Source organism: Dipodomys spectabilis, unplaced genomic scaffold (assembly GCF_019054845.1).
Source record: "Dipodomys spectabilis isolate Male_0828 unplaced genomic scaffold, ASM1905484v1 ptg000136l, whole genome shotgun sequence".
NCBI classification, from domain to species: Eukaryota; Metazoa; Chordata; class Mammalia; order Rodentia; family Heteromyidae; genus Dipodomys; species Dipodomys spectabilis.
In genome coordinates, this window is record NW_024870813.1 from 12,899,552 (window position 1) to 12,916,060 (window position 16,509).

At 50.5% G+C, this 16,509-nt stretch overlaps 1 protein-coding gene across 1 annotated transcript in view; it reads right to left on the minus strand.

The window, feature by feature from the left end:
- The window catches only part of Chst3 (carbohydrate sulfotransferase 3), a 36,775-nt gene extending 21,923 nt beyond the window's left edge, over positions 1 to 14,852 (minus strand). Inside the window, exon 1 of the mRNA XM_042690343.1 lies at positions 14,798 to 14,852. The gene's annotated coding sequence lies outside the window, so the exon portion shown is untranslated. The remainder of the gene's footprint in view (positions 1 to 14,797) is intronic.
- Between the last annotated feature and the right edge of the window lie 1,657 nt (positions 14,853 to 16,509).

Consider the following 16,509-nt stretch of genomic DNA (forward strand, 5'->3'; position numbering starts at 1 on the left):
TCAAGTAGGGACAGCTGGCTAGAGGCAGCTTTCATGGCTAGGAGAGAAGGAGTTTGATTTTGAGATGCTGTGTGGACTTCCCTTTTCAATAAGTAGCTTGAGACTAGTCAGGGACTTTTACTTATTTTAATCAACCTTAGGGAACTCAGGGCCCCTGGCCTGCACGTCAGCTCAGAGGCAGCTGGGAGCACAGAGCTGACCAGAAGCCTGGACAGCTACAGCTATGCTTAGCATAGCTCTCCAAGGCACAGCTATGCTTGGAGGTGTGGGTGGAGTCAAAGGTGATTTCTGAGGGCCCTGGGTGGCCCATTTAGCAATGATCATGGGCAATTATCCCAATCTCAGTCCTGGGTAGTGCTAGACTTCGAAGGTCTCTGCCCCCTCTCCCCTGCTATTTCCAGGCCTGCTGTTTTTCAGGTGGTGTCTCAGTTTCCCTAATAGTAGAACAGGAAGTCCAACAGAATAAGATTTTAGTTGCCTTCCGATGGACTGGTCAGGAGGCTTAGTTCAGTGGTAGAGTGCTTGCCTAACATGCGTTAATAAGGTCCTGGATTTGACCCCCCATTCCAACATTGCAAAAAATAAAATAAACATACAATAAAAATATAACTGGACGGGGGTGGAAAGGTGGCTCAGTGGTAGAGCGCTAGCCTTGAGCTGAAGAGCTGAGGGACAGCGCCCAGGCCCAGAGTTCAGGCCCCACGACCGGACCCAAAAAAAAAATTTATATATATATATATATAATATATATATATATATATATATTATATATATATATATAATCGGACAATTTAAGAGCATACAATTTTTAGGCCAATGATACAAATGTTTTATTAACACTATAAACATAAAAGTAGATAATAAACCTATCAAATATACAACTATTAGTAATCAAAGAAATGAAACATAAAGATGGAACTATTTATCTGCAGGATGGAAAAGTTGGAATTTCAGTATTTTGAAGATAACGCCCACCATTACCTATCATAGGCAGATGGTGATGGGAACAGGTGCAATGATCAGTGCTGTTTGCTTGTGTGGAAGGTTCTGAGTGTCTAAGCCAGGCACTGGAAAGAGGCTTCCCTGTGTATTTTTGGGGTACCTTTTCAACTTTGTTCATTGGGCATGTGTTATTTGTTATAAGACTTAATCAGGGCTGGGAAGGTGGCTCAGTGGTAGAGCGCTTGCCTTTCATGCATGAGGCCCTGGGTTCGATTCCTCAGCACCACATAAGCAAAAAGAAAAAAAAAGCCGGAAGTGGCGCTGTGGCTCAAGTGGTAGAGCACTAGCCTTGATCTGAAGAGCTGAGGGACAGCGCCCAGGCCCAGAGTTCAGGCCCCAGAACCGGACCCAAAAACAAAACAAAAAAAAACAAAGACTTAATCAAATGAAGAATAAGACTAAAGCAGGTACCAGTTTCTATCTATTCAGAAGATGGCAAACAAAGTTCGTTTGAGAACTATATTAGGAAAAGTCAATTGAATAGGCCTTGGAATTTAAGTAAAGGGAAAAATCCTCAACTAGACCTGCATACATCTATTCATTAGATGCAAACATCTGTTCCTTAGATGCAAGGGCAGGTGCTGCATGCTGAGTAATCAACTGCCAGGCTGTTTGCTTCCAGGCCCTACTGCAGAAGTAAGGCATGGCCAAGGTGGTACACCACGGAGGGCAGGAAGTGGGTGGGGGTGTGTTGCCCCCTTGAAGCTTGGAGAGGGCCCCTAAGGTTCCAAAGTGCTCCAGGAAAAATTGGTGACCCATGGCCCAAGAGAAATGAGAACTTTTCTCTTACTCCAGAATGTTATTTGCCTCAAATACAGGCACCCAGTGACTGCAGAATGAATCAGAAATACAAGAGTAGATAAGGTAGAATGGTCTTGGCACCTTACCTTCCCCTAGAAAGAAATGCCCTCCATGCTCAGACTATAACCCGAGCTACTCAGGAGGCTGAGACATGAGGTTTGTAGTTCAAAACCAGCCTGGTCAGGAAAGTCTTTAAGACTCTTATCTCCGGTAGAATCCAGAAATGGAAGTTCAAGAGGAAGAACTCCAGCTTTGAACAGAAAATGCTAAGGCAGGGGCCCTGGTCTTGAGTTCAAGCCCCAGTACTGACAGAAAGGGGAGGGAAGGAGGGAGGGAAGGAGGGACAGAGGGAGAGTTAGAGAAGGAAGGAAGGAAGGGAGGGAGGGAGGAAGGGAGGGAAGGAGGGAGAGGGGGAGAGAGGGAGGGAGGCAGGAAGGACTCTGGCCCTCTCTCTGTAGAAAAAAAACCTTCAGGGCTGGGAAGCTGGCTCAGTGGTAGAGCGCTTGCCTTGCATGCATGAGGCCCTGGGTTCAATTCCTCAGCACCACATAAGCAAAAAGAAAAAAGCCAGACGTGGCGCTGTGGCTCAAGTGGTAGAGCGCTAGCCTTGAGCTGAAGAGCTGAGGGACAGCGCCCAGGCCCAGAGTTCAGGCTCCATGACTGGACCAAAAAAAAAAGAAAAAAAACCTTCAGGTCCCTCCTCCTCTATTCAGCTGAGGTAGTTCAGCCTCCAGTGTCATCTGGAAACTGGGGTGAATTGGACACATTCTGTGAGGCTGTGGAAGGTGTGAAGTTGCCATTCTGCTCAGGGGGCCGCCATGGGCCCCTCCTCCCTGCTGCTAGCTGGGGGTGGCAGGAGCTGAGAGTTGTGAGTGGTGGCAGCAGCTGCAGCAGCCTGGCATCTTGTGCCTGCAGACTGGGCCGAGGAAATTGGCATTTGGCCCCAGCTTGACTCATACTCTTTTTTTAGGTCTGGTCCACCTATTCCAGGGACAAACGTCCCCTCTGAGTCCTCAAGCTCCTTCCAGAAAGGAGGGTCAGCAGGGGTTTAAAAAAACTTGTCAGCCCACACAGCCATATCTGCAGAGTTTATATGGCCAAGAAAGCCAGGCGTTTGGTGCCACCACCTACACAGTCTCCAGGAAGCTCTGGGCAGGGACCCACCCAAGATGGAAACTACAGTGGCACTTCCTGTCTGCAATGCCCCATGTACTGGGCATAGGTCGAAAATATCTCTGGTGGCTTCATTTGGGGCTCGACAGGAAATAATGGGCATCTGACTCTAGAGGGTGATGGGCCTGAATTCTGGCTGTGGGATCATGAACATCATTAACTTCTCTGGGCCTCATTACTGAGATCTGCAAAATAGGATTAATTTATGAGTCTGATTGATGCAAACAGAGCACTTGACCCAGGGATACAGGAGAGGAAGGCCTTTTTCCTAGTTTCTGAATCTCCTCTAGGACATGCAAACTGTTGGGCACAAGTCTCAATCTTACTCCTCCTACCCTCCCTTCTTTTGTCCAGTCCTGGGGCTTGAGGGCTTGAACTCAGGGGCTGAATGCTGCCCCTGAGCTTTTGTGCTTAAGGCTAGTCTTTTACCACTTCAGCCACACCTTCACTTCTGGCTTTTTGGTAGTTACTTGGAGATAAGAATCTCATGAACTTTTCTGTCTGAACCTTGAGCCTTGATCCTCAGCCCTCAGCTTCCTGGAAGCTAGGATTACAGGCATGAGCTCTTTGTCCACCTCCTTTCTTCCCCATGCACACTAGATTCACCTTATCCAGTTCCAACAGGAACACAGGCACTATTCTCAAAGAAAAAGTAACTCCAAAATCTCAACCAGGCCCTGAGCTTCCCCATCTGGGCCCAGAATTCCAATCCGGGGCCTGACATGGAGATCTTTTCTGGCAGCCTGTGTGCCTATTACTGCTTGCAGCTGTTTTGGCTCCAGCAGTAGGAGCAGCACTGAGAGAAGTGCCGGGAAGGTGGGAGACAGCAGCTGGGGAGGGGAACCCAAGGCAGGAAGTGAGCACTGAGGTCACCAGGAGACCAGAGTTCAGACTGGCAGGTGGGTGGCAGACAGAGAGACTCCGTTATTTCATATTTTCCCCAAATGACTCAATGGCTCACCCTGGCTATGAATGGCAAGCTGTGTGCTGCGGCCTCCAGGCCGTCCTGCCCTTCAGGGTAGCCTGGCATCTCTCCTGTGTCATCTCTCATTTTCCTTTCCCAGGAATCCACTGCTATAGCATCCATGCCCTGTTCTTGGCAGTAGCCCCAATTCTAGGCACAGCTCATGTTGCCTCTGCCACCACTCTGATGGCCACTGTGAGGGAGACCCAAGTACAGACATCCATGTGCAGACAGACTTGACAGTGATGTCTGCTCTGAGTGCCCCTGGCAGAGGGGTCTTTGGCAGCCTATTCTGCCTTTTTAGGCTTCAGTTCCAACATACAGTGCTGGGCATTAGTGGGTGGCTCACGCCTGTAATCCTAGCTACTCAGGAGGCTAAGATCTGAGGATCACGGTTTGAAGCCAGCTGGGGCAGGAAAGTTGGTGAGATTCTTATCTCCAATTAACCGCCAAAAAGCTGGAAGTAGAGCGGTGGTTCTCAAGTGGAAGAGTGCTAGCCTTGAGCACAAAAGCTCAGGGACAGCACCCAGTCCCTGAGATCAAGCTCCCAGGAGAAGCGGGCACGTGTGCGTGCATGCGTGCACTCACGGACATACCTGCATACACCCACCACATACAGGGTCTTTATGCATATATACATAATCAAAATGGGTAAAGTACGGTATATGCAGGGAGTGGATTTCTATGCTGTAACTGATTGACAATTCACTGGCCAGTGGTACACATGTATAATCTCAGCTATGTCAGAAGGGGAGGTAAGAGTGATCCAAGGCTGGCCCCAGACAAAAGCCCTTCTTGAAAAATAAAGGAAAAAGGGAGGGAGCCATGTTCAAGTGGTAGAGCACCTGTCTAGAAAGCTCAAAGTCCTGAGTTCAAGCCCCAATACCACCAAATGTATAAATAATTTTATTCCCAGTTCCAAATCATGTACATATGAAAACTTAAAAACAGCATACCCTTCTTTGTTACAGTGTCTAGGCACTGCCCCAAGCACTCACACACAGAAACATTTTATTCTCACATCACCTTCATGATCTTGCATGTTGAGTACCAGTAGGGAGAAAATAGGCACAAAGAGGTGTAACAACTTGGACATGGTAACTCAGCCAGTGAAGGAAAATAGAGTTTCCTATGCAGGCAGAGCAACTCCAGAGACTGCAGGTAAAACTCCATCATGCTTCAACTCTCCCTTTTTCATGAACTCAACAAAGGCTACAATTCTATCTAACTGGTCCCTGTATTTGACCTGAACTTAACCATCTCTGTGCCTTTGGCCAGCGTTCCCCATGTCCACCTCTGTGCATCATCACAGCTGGATTTAAGGCTTGTCACCGGAGCCCATCTCCTTTCTAGCAGAAAAGGACCCCTTGTTATCCCCAGCCCAACTCTGTACCGTGTTGGGCAGGCATATAGTACCTTGTACAGGGAATAAATCTGGCCCATAGGGTCCACACCTCTGAGAAGACAGACTGAGGGCTGCTTCTGGAATTTGAATGACTCTTCCCACCACGGGGTGGCAGCTGCAGGGGAGCTATCTCCTCCCTGCTCAGGGAGACACCACACCTGGGAAGGCCAGCATTGACTAACGGTCAGGACTGGACCTGTGGGTATCCCTGGTCCATTTCTCTTCTTGGCAAAGCCTCAGCAGGACACATACATGCACATGTGTGCCACCTGTGTCATGGCAGGGGTGAGAGCCCAGACCCAATTCTGCTGCTCACTAGCCACAGATGTGGGCAGCTTCACCATTAAATGGTAGTAATGGCTGTGACCATCTCTGGATTTTCCCGGGAAAAGCTAGTGAGGGGCATTCTTGGCAGATGCTAGCAGTTTTAAGGTTTCCATGGCACCCTCCCAGATGCCTGAACCAGGTGCAAAAGGAGGAATAAATGGAAAGATCACGCCTGTAATCTTAGCTACTCAGCAGGCTGAGATCTGAGGATCATGGTTTGAAGCCAGCTTGAAATCTGTGAGATTCTTACCTCCAATTAACCAGCAAAAAGCAAAAAGCAGAGGTATGGCTCAAGTGTCAGAGTGTTGGCCTTGATTGAAAAAAGAACAGCACCCTTGCCCTGAGTTCAAGTCCCAGTATTAGTGTGTGCGTGTGCGTGTGTGCCCACGCGCCGCGCACACACACACACAGAGGAAAGAAAGAGAAAGGAAGGAAGGAAAAAAAGAAAGAGAGAAAGAAAGAAGGAAAAAGAAAGGAAGGAAGGAAAGAGAAAGAAAGAAAGATAAGCTAGACCAGGTGCTGGTGACTCATGCCTGTAATCCTAGCTACTCAGGAGGCTAAGATCTGAGGATCACGGTTCAAAGCCAGCCCAGGGAGGAAACTCTATGAGACTCTTATCTCCAATAAGTCACCAGAAAACAGGAGTGGCGCTGAGGCTCAAGTGGTAGAGTGCTTGCCTTGAGCTGACGAGTTCAGGGATAGCACCCAGGCCCAGAATTCAAGCCCTGTGATCGACAAAAAAAAAAAAAAAAAAAAAAAGATAGATAGATAAGAAAAAAAGAAGAAAGGGGCTGGGAATGTGGCTTAGTTTTAGAGTGCTTGTCTAGCATGTATGAAGCCCTAGGTTTGATTCCTCAGTACCACATGTCTTCAGCAAAAGAAGCTCAGGGACAGTGCCCAGGCCCTGAGTTCCAGCCCCAGGACTGGCAAAAAAAGAAAAAAGAAAGAAAGAAAAGGAAAACGAAAGAAAAGAAAGAAAAAAGAAGAGAAGAAAAAGAAAATAGAAGCAGTATCTCTCAGAATAAAAACAAGCCAGGCTTCCTGACCTTTGTGGCCAGAGGAGTTTCTGTTCTGTCTTTGGAGAAGGAGGAGGAGGAAGACTTCTAACACACAGGTTCTAAGTTCTGATCTGGGCCCCTTCAGACAGTTGCATCTGTCCTTAACGCTGAAGGCCAGGTACTTGGGCTTTTCCCGTTGCTCTGACCAGCCCCTAGCGATCCCCAGAGGATAGCAGGACACCCACAACCCTGCCCGCCCGCACCGGCCACTCTTGTGGTCAGACTTGGGAAATTCGTTGCAGAAACAGTGCAGTGATAGCCAGGGGACAACCCCATTTCTTCAGATAACAATGCTTTGGTTCCAACCTGTTAGCACTTTCCAGAATCCTGCAGATGGTGAGGCAGCTGGAGAAGGGAGAGGACAGGGAGTGGGGAGGAAGACAGGAGGGATCTCAACCCCTCTCAGGTAGAGAGTGGGCTGGCACAGGCACCGTTGGTATGGCATGTGTGAACAGGGATGGGCACACGTGAGACAGAAGCCCATCGACCTGAAGGTGTTCTGGGTAAACATCTACACTCTGGGGTTCTTTTTGTTTTTTTTTTTTTTGGGCCCGGTCGTGGGGTCTGAACTCTGGGCCTGGGTGCTGTCCCTCAGCTCTTTAGCTCAAGGCTAGCGCTCTACCACTTGAGCCACAGCGCCACTTCCAGCTTTTTTCTTTTTGCTTATGTGGTGCTGAGAAATCGAACCCAGGGCCTCAGGCATGCAAGGCAAGCACTCTACCACTGAGCCACCTTCCCAGCCCCACTCTGGGGTTCTTATAAGCCAGACCTCCCCTCAGAAGTCCACAGAGCAGAACAGATACATGGGAAGGGGTCTAAGCCTCCCTGATCTCCTCTGAAGGTTCTCCCAGCTTTGAAAACCCTGTTGCTGGTGGAGTTCTTGTAATTCTTGGGAGGCTACCAAATTGTTTCAAAATAATGAGCTTCCTGAGGAAAGATAAGATTGTCTTCAGAATTATCCAATTAGGGTCCAGCATCAAGAATGCTACACCACGTTACAGGTTCTGGAAAACTGAAGCTCAAAAACTGTAGTGAAGTCAGGCTTATGCCTGTAATCTTAGCTACTCAGAAGGCTGAGCTCTGAAGATTGTGGTTTGAAGTCAGCCCTGGCAGGAAAGTCCATGAGACTCTTGTCTACACTAAATACCAAAAAAAGCCCAAAGTAGGTGTGTGGCTCAGGTGGAAGAGTGGCAGTCTTGAGTGAAAAGCTGGTCATGAATTCAGGCCCTGGAACTGGCATGCAAGCGTATGCACTCTCTCTCATTCACACGCGCGTGCACACACTCTCACACACACACATGCGCTCTCTCTCGCGCACGCTCTCTCTCTCTCTCTCTCACACACACACACACACTCTACTACTATGTGTACTTCTAAACTCCTTTCCTATTTTTACTTACCATAGGTAGCTACTGTCCCCATGGCTCTTACAGGCTGGGAAGAGAAGGCCTAGGGAGCTAAGCACCTCACCAGAGACCACAAGCCCCTAGGTAGGTATTCTGGTTATTGAATCGATGCTTTAACCTCTGCAATTGCCCTTTACATGCATGTGTCCTTGTATTTGTGAATCTGGATGTGTGTGTAAATGCTTGTGTTCATGCCTGTGAATGTATATCTCAGTGTATATCTATGTCTGACTGTTCCATATTTGTGTGGAGAGGACTATATGATTGTGCATGTGTGTGTGTAATGTGTGTGTGCATGCACGTGTGTGTGCGTTTGCCTGTGATGGTAAGCCAAAGATGCAGGATGAGGCTGGGGATGTGGGATGTGGGATGTGCGATGTGAGAGAGTTGCTTAGCCTCTTGCAGCATGGGAAGTGAGGAAAGGTGTGGGGAACTCCCCCACAATTCCTTTCTCCAGCAGCCTGGTAGCAGCAAGACAATGTGGAAAGGACTCAGAGCCCTCCAGCAGCAAGCTCTTGCAAACCCAGCCCAGCAGAGCCACACACAAGATGACCCCTGGGCCACTCGCTGGCTGTGAAGTGGGATTCCTGAGATGCTGAGCCCACTGGGGAGCCGTCTTTCCTTTTTCATCATGAGCTTAACTTTCAGCCACCAAATAAATTGTAGTTGCAAAGTGATAGAATTTGTTTCAAAGACAAGCAGTGTTAGAGTTCATGGTAGACACCATGGGTGTGACCTCACACCTCACCACCCTGGCCTATATGGCTAGGACTCCAGCCCAAAGCAAGAAAGCTTAATGTTTTGTTAGTCTGGGAAGCTAGAAAGAAGATACTTAGGTCCTGAGGGTTTCTTCACGGGGGGGCGGGGGAGGGGGGGTACCCATTTCTGGGACATGACCACATTAACATTGGTCCATGGGCTCCAAAGCAATACTTAAGATGTTATAAACTGGAGAGAAGCCCCACCATGCTCCACCATCCAAGTCAAACTTACCAAACAACTGCCTTCCCAGAGCGAGGACTCACACAGATGGAGCTGAGGAGCCCTGGGGCCCTGTTTCTCCACATTACATGGTCTTCCCAACTCAAGCCACCAGCTAGACCAGTGGAGGATGTGCTCTCGACTTTTGAATCTCCCCAGAGTCAAAAGGGCGGGGCCTGGGAGGGAGGGGGCAGGTATAAAATAGGACAGTCATCACAGACTGGCTGGAAAAGGTGGGTGTTCACCAGTGGCGTTCAGGAGAGGCTGAGTTGGGAACTGGCTTGTTGATTTTCCACATTTCCTTCAAAACCTTTTCATAGAGTCCTCTCTGGCCCCAGTGATAAATTTCCCAGGGCCCAGAGAAACCAATGGTTCCCCAATACACAGGCATCTTTGTTTGGAGATGGGAGAGTGGAAATACATGATGGGGGGCAGGAGCTACACATAAGAAGTTACCTGGCTCTGGGGCTCCAATGACCTGGTCCCTCCTTCCACATTGGCCAGGGATCAGGAGCAAGCAGCCAGATTTGAAGTGATGGAGACAGAAGGGAACAAACTATCTGGGCCTGCCAGGAGCTACCCCACACCCAGCTGTGGAATGTATGTGCTTAGAGCACAACAGGCAGCTCCTATCATCTCTTTAGATGGTTGGAGGAAAGAAGTGATCAGTATCATTTCTGCCTAATGAATGAAGAGTGCACTGCTTTCTTTTCCTGCTGTGTGACTTAATGAAGCCAGAAACCCCTGTCTCTGGATCTCTATCATCCAAGATGACCCTTAGCTTCTCCACAATGTGACTTCTCAGCAAAGGTGCTCACAGCCCCTCCTAGGCTTTGCCCTGCACCTGACAACATTGCCAAGTCCCTCTCAGGTGCCAGGGGGTCCCAAGAGGAACAGCCTCTGGCTCTCGCTCTGGTCGGGCAGCTTCTCCCTGCACCCAATCTCCCGACTTGTATCCAAAAGAGCCCACTGAGACCCTAGGATCTCTGCAGCTTAACATTGAAGAACTCACCCCAGAGGACTTATTCAAGTTCCTCACTTGAGTGTGTGTACACATGTGCATGTGTGTGCATGTGTGTGTGTGTGTGTGTGTGTGTGTGTGTGTGTATGTGTTGGTACAGGGGCTTGAACTCAGGACCAGGTCATTTTTCCTTAGCTTTTTTGCTCAAAACTAGTACTAGTGCTCTACTACTTGAGCTACAGTTCCATTGCCAGCTTTTTTGCTGGTTAATTGGAGATAAGAGTCTCACAGATTTATCTGTCCAGACTGGCTTTGAACTGTGATCCTCAGGTGTCAGCCTGCTGGGTAGCTGTGAGGGCCTGGCATCTTGTTTCCCTTAAAGGGTGCAAGGTTTTCTTGTACTATAGACACATCAGAGGCTCTGCAGCAGATGAGGTGTACTGGAATGGGTCTGGAGGACCTGCCCCAGCAGGTTACAGTTCACAGCCCTTGGATGTTAGATACCAGCAAGACTGAAAGCATGGAGCCTAAAGGGGAAGCTCCCAGCTTTCTGATCTAGGTACCCACCACCACTCTGGAGTCTCCTTTCCTGAGTAGAGCATGACTAATGAATGATAGACCTTCTTAGGTGTGTGTGCAGAAGCACACTGGGAACCTGGTGAGCTGTGGTTCCCTCCCTTGGCCACCCTGGCTCTGCCCAGAGCATATATGGCCAAGGAGTCCAGCTCTGTAGGAGATACGGTGGGGTAGAGAACAGCTGTAATATGTCTCTTATATTCACCAAGGAAGTGACAACAAGAAGTGACAGGTAAGGGCTGATTTCCTAGGTAACAGATTACATGGTAAGTGCCAAAATGCATCCTGATCCACTTAAGGACTGAGTCCATCTTCTTTGTTTTGTGTTTTTTTGTTGTCAGTTGTGGTTGGGGCTTGAACTCTGGGACTAGGCGCTGTCCTTGAGCTCTTCAGCTCAAGGCTAGCACTCTACCACTTGAGCCACAATGCCACTTCCAGTTTTTTTTTTTGTTGTTGTTGTTTATGGATCCAGTCGTGGATCCTGAACTCTGGGCCTGGGCGCTGTCCCTCAGCTCTTTCAGCTCAAGGCTAGCACTCTACCACTTGAGCCACAGCGCCACTTCTGGCTTTTTTTTTCTTTTTGCTTATGTGGCGCTGAGGAATCGAACCCAGGGCCTCAGGCATGCAAGGCAAGTGCTCTACCACTGAGCCACCTTCCCAGCCCCACTTCCAGTTTTCTGAGCGGTTTATTGGAGATAAGAGTCACAGATTTTTCCTGCCCAGGCTGGCTTTGAGCTATAATCCTCAGATCTCAGCCTCCTGAGTAGCTAGGATTACAGGCGTGAGCCACCGGAGCCCGGCAAGTCCATCTTCCCTGCCAAAGTAAGTTATAAGTGGTAGCTTTGTCTCTATTCTTCAGATGATAAATCAACTCTCACTGGAATCCTTGTGACATCTCTCTGCATTCACCCCCAAATTTCAGCTGTTCCCTAATTTCAGGTCCACACAGAATGCTCCAGAAGTCTGGCAGCAACCAGGCCTTTGATTCCCATAGTACAGTATAACCAAGGCTGGGTAGAGTGTGTGAAAAAAGAGAGATGTAGTCAGAGGCCCCTGCACCTGGTTAGAAAATAGCACCAGGTGTTGTTTCCTTGTTCCCATGGAGACCTAGTAGGGAGCTTAACAGACAGCCTGGATGGTGGAGAAAGTAGGATCTGGAGTCAGACTTTCCAGGTACCAATAGTGGCTTTGTCTCTCATAGGCTATGTGATTCTAAAAAGTTACTTCTAATCTGTAAAAGAACATGAGATAAAAGTAAACGTCACAGGGATATAATTGTTCAGTGAGATTGTCTAGAGAGTTCCTGATTCCCAGAAGGTATAATGAAATGGAAAGGTGATGCCAGAAGGGACTGACTGCAAGTGTTCCACCTGAAAATCAGACTGATTGCCAAGCCTAGACCACCCACCCTCTCTGCTGGGGCCACAGTCCTGGCAATGCCCAATTCTCTGCTAATTCCAGTATTTAAAAGTTTGGGTGGGACTGAGCCAGTGGCTCAGACCAGTAATCCTAGCTACTCAGGAGGCTAAGATAGATCTGAGGATCACAGTTGAAAGCCAGTCTGTGAGTTTTGGTGTTTTTTTTTTTTTTTTTTTTTTGCCAGTCCTTGGACTTGAATTCAAGACCTGGGTCCTGTCCCTGAGCTTTTTTGTTGTTGTTGTTGGTTGTGGGGCTTGAACTCTGGACTTGGGTGCTATCCCTGTGCTCAAGGCAAGTGCTCTATCGCTTGAGCCACAGCATCACTTCTGGTTTTCTAGTGGTTAATTGGAGATAAAAGTCTCACAGACTTTTCTGCCCAGGCTGGCTTTGAACCGTGATCCTCAGATCTCAGCCTCCTCAGTAGCTAGGATTACAGGTGTGAGCCACTGGCACTTGGCTCCCTTAGCCTTTTTGCTCAAGGCTAGCACTTCTGGCTTTTTCTGTTTATGTGGTACTGAGGAATTGAACCCAGGGCTTCATGCATGCTAGGCACGCACTCTACCACTAAGCCACATTTCCAGCCTGAGACTCGTATCTCTAACAAACTAAGAGAAAACTGGAAGTGGTACTGTGGCTCAAAGTGGTAGAGCACTAGCCTTGAGCACAAAGAGGCTCAGGGACAGTACCTAGGCCCTCAGTTAAAGACCTAGGACTAGCAAAAAAAAAAAAGTTTGGGAGAGCCCAGTTCCAGTGGCTTACTCCTGTAATTCTACCTACTTATGAATCTGAGATCTGAGGCTCACAGTTCAAAGCCAGCCCAGGCAGGAAAGTCCATAAGACTCTTATCTCCGATTAACCACCAAAAAACCAGAAGTAGAGCTGTGGCTCAAGTGGTAGAGTGCTAGTCTTAAAGCACAAAAGCTTATAGACAGCACTCCTGCCCTGAGTTCAAACCCCAGGGCTGGCACACACACAAACAAAAGTTTGAGTGGATTGCATACTGCTAGTCAGTTGGTCAGGAACAAGAGTGGGGACTGACACATTTTCCCCCCATTACACACCCTGGCTGCCTCCACATCTTTGCACTTGTTCAACTCCCCTATCCCCTCCCCCCAAATGCCAACAATCCCAGTTCCAAGAACACAGAATGTTTCTGCTCCTTTGGAAATCCCACTAGTTGGTTCAGAGAAACTGACACTAATACTTGTAAAGGGACTGCCCCTCCACCTGCTTTCTACCAAGAAAACAAGCCTGTGCTAGAGGACACAGCTCCTAGACCTTCTGTGAGAACCATCATTCTGGCCAGGCCAGTAGGAGCCAGTGGAAAGAACGGATTTCATACACACACAAAAACACACAGAACGCCCATAGTCTCTACCCCAGCACATGTCCAGGAGTCCAGCCAATGGCTTTTTCCTCCCACCCACTCTCCTACAGCCAGGTCAGGGAAGGGCTGATGGGACCCACTCATACTCTCTGCTGCAGATCTGGTTATTCTGAGAGGTCAAATGAATTGGCTACACAGTGCATCATCTTCATCTCCAGCCTAGCTAGCAGAAACAGAACATGCCCTGAAGGGCAAAGAGAAGGTTCAAGGCTCCAATACCAGCCCACACACACAGAAAAACGTGCTTGCTACTTTTTGCTCGGGCCACTTGCTTCCCCAAACACAGGGTGCAGAGCCCCCAGCAGTCCGTCAGCACCAATTCCTCTTCAGGAAGACCAACTCCAAGCCAGCTAGGGCCCAGGGGCCTGTGCTGTCTGTGAGTCCGGGCTACATCGCAATGGTTGGTGCACAGCATCGATCACTAAGCAACACCCACCGGAGTATGCATTATATGGGGACCCAGTGAGGTTCAGGAACATTCTTAGATCATCCTCAAGCCCAGGAAACCACACACCAGAAACCAAACAAAACTTTAGGTGTGAGGAAATGAAGTCCTGACAGCCCTGGCTAGACCCATCTAGACCCATCTGGACACATACACAAGGAGGGTTGGGATCTCTGTCCCCTTTGAAGTCCCACCGAGGAAACATATCCGCTGGGGGGAAGGTCTCTGCTTCCTTCCAAAGCCCAGTCGCCGCCACCACCCAGCTGTCCAGCGCAGCCCCGGCCCCGAGCCTCCCTCGGCATGCCCAGAGACCCAGCAAGTCAGTTTGAGGAGTTTATGAATCACTCCCCGTTTCCAGGCCTCGCCTCAGGAAGATCTGCACACAACCAGACACCGAATTTCCACAGCAAATCCGCTCCTGCCGGACCTGGAGAGCCCGCTGCATGCCTGCTTGCTTTCCCACTCCCGGGGCTCGGGGATCCCTGTCACCCCTTTCCGGAGTCCGGGCAGCTTGTCCCCTGCCCTGGAACTTTGGGGTTTTCCTTTAGAAGACTGCAGACAAAGACGTGGATTTAACTGAGCAGCACAAAAACCAGCCCGGTTTTAAAGCCCAGAGCTGCTGGGAATGCGCGTTGGGCTCCTGGCTTGTCACCCGTGGCACGCAGTGACACCGGGACGCGCGGTGCGTGGCTGGCGCGGCGGTGAGGGGTGTGCATACCCGCACGTGTGTACCGGAGCGCGTGGGGCTCCCCCTCCCGCCCTCGCTCGCCCCCTTCTACTTGCAAAAGTTTGGCGCGCGCCTGGACGTGGAAAGCGGCAGAGGGGGGCGCACTCAGCCCGGCCCGGCCCGGCCCGGGAGGCGGCTCCGGACCCCGGCCGGCGCCCCACTTACCCTGGCCACCGAGGCTCCTCCAGCGCCGGCAGATGCGACTCCTCCCTCCTGGGGTCCCGCCAGGGCAGCATCCGATCGCAACTTCACCCTCCTCCCGGCAAATCTCGGTAGAAGCGGCCGGGCGCTGCCGGGCTCGACGCCCTCCCGCGGGCGGCGCAGAGCGGCGGGAGCGAGGGAGGGGGGCGCGGCCCCACCGTCCGCTTCCCCGGCAGAAAGCGGCGCCAGGCGGGCGCCGTGCGGCGCAGCGGGCGGGCGATGGAGTGGTCCTGGCGGCCCGCTCCCTCTTCGATCCCGCCGAGCCGGCGAGAGAGGCCCGCAGTGGCAGCGGATTCCTGAAACGCAGCCAAGGCGCCCGGGGAGCCCTCGTCTCCTCCTGCTCTTCTCCCCCTCCCCCTCCCTCCTCCTCCCCTCCCCCTCTTTCTTTCCTCTTCCCCCTCCCCCCCACCCAGATCCCACCCTTGCGCGCCCAGCAACTTGGGAACCGTAGGCGAAGTTGCGCGTCTGCTTGGCCTCTGGCGGGGAGGATGGGGACGAGGGGAGGAGCTGCAGAGCGGGAGGAGGGGGCCGCCCCCTGGGAGCCACGCTCTCTGGGACCCCTCTGTGGGCCTTTGTTCCGGGGACTGCACCCCAGTTGCACTTCTCTGGGTTCTCGGATCCCCACCGTACCTCGAAGGATCTCCAGCCCCTGGGTGCATGGTGGAGGGGGTGGGGGAGAGGCGAGGAGGCTGCGTGGAGACCCCTGAGTCCCCACCCCACCCACATGTCGTTCACCATCCCCCGCTCCCCGGGATCTTCGTGGGGTTTCTGTTTGTGGGACATCTCCTCCCACCCCGCCACCGCACCCCCTTACTGGACAAAACCGGCCACCGGCCCCCCTGCCTTTTCTTCAACTGGCAGCCAGTCCAGTGTTCTCCGAATGCCAGGCCTCTTGGCATTATCTCCAGACCCTCCAGGTCAGCGGGTGCCCCTCTCTAGAGGATGCCAGGTGGGACCCCTGTGGCCTCCTGCACATGGCGACAGTGGCTAGATCTTGGGTAGTGCCGGGTCTTGGGCACAAAGGTCAGTTTGATGAGCAGCATGGTATAAAGTTGGATCGCAAAGCGGGACCTCTGCTGCTGGTTGGAATGCTGGTGAATCCCATTTAGGGGGAGACTGTCTCTGATTCTGGTTGGTGGGGCTCTCCCTGGGCTTTCACCATTTGGTCTTCCTGAGCCAATCCAGGACTCACTGAAACTAGTCATGGTATTTCACTGAATGACATCTATAGGGATTAGACATGACTTCTTTCCTTTTAAAGGGGAAGTGAGAAAATCATCAAAGGGGGGAAGTTAGACATCTGTATTTGGGCTTCTCTACTTTTTTGTGTGTGTGTGGTGCCAGTCCTGGGACTTGAACTCATAGCCTGAGCATGTCCTTGAACTTTTTTACTCAAGGCTAGTGCTCTACCACATGAGTCATAGCTCCATTTCTGGCTTTTTTTTTTTCTTTTCCTGTTTTGGTGATTAATTAAATTATCTCAGAGACTTTCCTGCATCAGCTGGCTTCTAAATTCAACCCTCAGACTCCTGAGTAGCTAGGATTACAGGTATGAGCCACTGGCACCCAGCTCCTCTGCCATTTCAACATTTACAAAGAGAAAAGAGTCAACCAAACTGTTCAGGTAGGAGATGTTTGGTAAAGCCAACCAAACCTGGCATTGTTAACAGTTGTGG